Raw genomic sequence first — 3,137 nt, forward strand, 5'->3', positions numbered from 1 at the left:
TCCTGATACAACCATCTCCTCATTGTCACTAGACATATCAAGCTGATTTCACATCCCTTGCCACCATATGCCTGCTTTGCTACTCTCTTAATTCATCTCGTCTTCAAGTAGCTTCTTGTGAATTGTCCACATTGTCTATCCATACTTGAATACACCGAGGACTTGGAGATTGCAAGGGGGAATGATGTCTCTACTATTCATTGTGGTAATACTTGATTAAAAGAGAGAGAGAGAGAGAGAGAGAGAGAGAGAGCCCAGTAATTCAAATGACTTTCAGGATTGTTGTTTTAGTCATTCTTTGAAGACAAAGAATATGCTAAATTATCTTAGAAAGTACTCTCTACTTCTGTATTTCTCAGATATCCTGAGGTTTTACTTTAAGGAAAATGTAATTACAATCCTTGTTTTCAAACAACCTGATGGACTAATTCTAATGCAACTGGCATATTTCTCATTTTGCATGGGTTTTTAATTTTCATAAGTAAATGATTTGGGTTCATACTAATTGCAGTTTGAAAAAAAATATATTTTTAACCCGAACTTTGATGAAGAGGAAGAAGAGCAGAATGATTAAGGTCTGGAATTAATCCCAACTCTGCCAAGTATGAGCTATTTAATCTTAAGCAAATTGGTTAACATCGCTCTACATTACTGCATCATCTGTAAAATGGAAATGTTAGTAATAAGTATAATGTCTTACTGGGTGGCTTTAGTCACTTATTTTCTTTCAGCAATATATACAAAATATATGCAAAGACATGTTACATACTACTGTCATCAATTATTTCCCTATAAAGCAAAGAATCAAACATGGAGACAACATATAAGCTTTGATATAATTTTTTTTTTTCTGGAGCAGACTTAGCTGTTATCAATAGTTTTCATTGTCTGATTGGATTCATGATTTGGAAGCAAATTAAAGATGATGAGCTCCATTCTTCTCTTAGTTACAGATAGGGAAGGAAGTAAATTCCCCTCACCCAAATGGTTGTAAAGCCGAGAGACAAGGGAACAAAGCCAAGTGACAAAATGAGAACAGAGAAGATGGTTTTCTGGCATTCTCTTAGAGGTCTCCATATCTCGGTGGTATGTCTAAACTTACATAGAAATTGAGGAGATAAAACACCAATATTTCTCACTTCAGTCATCTGATTTTATTGTGCTTTTTAAAATTAAACTGGTATGTTGGTAAACTGGCTTTAATAAGTTTGCTTTTCCCTAAGTTCATTCAGTCATATTTTAGGAGGGCTGCAAACTTATCAAGATGAAAACAGGTTGTATAAAGCCAAATTTTTTGCCAGTATTTTAAGAACCTAATTGTTCATTATAACTCAACTCAAAAAATAAAAATCAACATTTTGAATGGTTTTGAAATCACATTATCATTAATTATATTCAATTAAAATAATATTAATTTGCCATGAAGTTATATTATTGCCATTAGTGCTAGTATTTATCCACATGTGTCTTAAGCCACAGGGGCAACAATATAGAGTAAAGGAAAATAAAAGACCAAATAATAAATGTAGACATTGAGATATTAAGAATGTTAAATGTGAAGAAAGTTATTAAAGAAAAAGCTTATTCCAAACACTTTCCAACAGGGCCATCTGTCTCTCCTGTGGCTTCTGTTTAGCATCTTCATCCCTTTTCCATTTTCCTTGTTACACTTACTTAAACCTCCTCATGAATCAACAGGAATATATCACCAAAGATCAGTTTTACTTGGTTCAGATCAAATACTGCAAGGAACTACTAAATTGTTTGAAAGTACATACACACACTGTGGAGTGAATTATTTTTCTTTTAAAATGTATTTGAATTTGAAGGTTTCAAATTGTATTTTTAATTCTTTTATTGGTGCATTATAATTATACATAATAGTGGTATTCATGATACCATATTTGTACATGAACATAATTTATTCCCCCTTTCCCTTCCTGATCCACTTGCTTTTCTCTAGCATTTTCCTTCTATCATTATTATTACTTTTATTTTAATTAGCACATTATAGTTATATATAAAGTGGGATTCATTGTGGCATAATTTGGTGGATTTTGTTCCCAGTACTTCCCCATGCCTTTCCCTCTCTGTCCTTCTTGATTTCCTTCCTCAATTGGTTTGAAAACCATGGTTAGATGCCAGGTTAGAGGCCAGGAAGTAGGTAACAAGGCCTTAACCTGTTTTCAAGCCCAAGGGCCTCTTCCATCCTTGCCAAGGGGAATACCTACCACCTCTCCTTTCATAAAACACATGGGAGCTTTTTTTTTTTTTTTAATACTTATCAAATAGGCCTAAAATAATTGTAATACTTCACACACCCTTTTAAATGTTGAGATTATGTTAATGTCATTTGATATTAACTTTACAAAGCCCTGATATTAACTTTCTAAAGCTGGCTCAATCTTCAGTTTGATTGTATGACCTTGAGCAAGTTATTTACCTCTCTAAATCTCATTTTTTTTTTAAATCTGTGAACAGAATGGCTAACTCAAATAAATTTCCTACTAAGTTATGCCCTTCCCTTTCTCATAGAATATTTAATAATTTCAACTCATAATAAAATACAACCTGTCCTTAATTTGGGATTATGCCTCATCTACCCTAATTTCCATGACTGCAAAATTTGAGGTGAGAGGATGAAAAGTTTGCACTCAGATGTGCTTTATTTGAGAAAAATTCTACTTAAATAGAAATGAGAACCAATAAAAGCAACTGAACAATTAAGAATAAAATACCAGAGTAGATAAATGACAACTTAAATATTGACAATATGCCATGTCATCTTTAGGGAAAAGGTGACTATTATGAAATCATCCATGTACAAATTTTCCTGGCAGCCAAATATTTATTTTCAACCACATACATTCTAATTCCTTGAATGTCAAGCACAAGAAAAGGAAAGAGATCACTGGAGTCAGGAATATCAGTTAAAGCAATTCTCATGTAGTTGAAATGTAGCTGAGAAGAATCTCTACATCAGGGACTGAATGTTCTCCAGGAACATTGTGACAGAAATTCGTCCCTATCATGAAACCCTCCAGAGGATTAGAGGAGGGCATGTGGCTCCACTGTGCCACTAAAAGAAGAAAGTTCCTGTATGTTCTACATTAGAGACTGGGTCTGATAGGATGCTT

The 3,137-nt window shown here is 33.5% G+C and overlaps 1 non-coding gene across 1 annotated transcript; it reads right to left on the reverse strand.

Annotated features, from left to right (window-relative positions):
• Nucleotides 1-2,122: 2,122 nt before the first annotated feature.
• On the reverse strand, nucleotides 2,123-2,253 carry LOC124100090 (U6atac minor spliceosomal RNA). The gene has a single exon (XR_006854154.1). It is a non-coding gene; the product is annotated as a U6atac minor spliceosomal RNA (small nuclear RNA).
• Between the last annotated feature and the right edge of the window lie 884 nt (nucleotides 2,254-3,137).

The sequence above is a fragment of the Marmota monax genome, unplaced genomic scaffold (assembly GCF_021218885.2).
Source record: "Marmota monax isolate L192 unplaced genomic scaffold, Marmota_monax_Labrador192_F-V1.1 WCK01_AAM20220418_F8-fsc00053, whole genome shotgun sequence".
Taxonomy (NCBI): Eukaryota; Metazoa; Chordata; class Mammalia; order Rodentia; family Sciuridae; genus Marmota; species Marmota monax.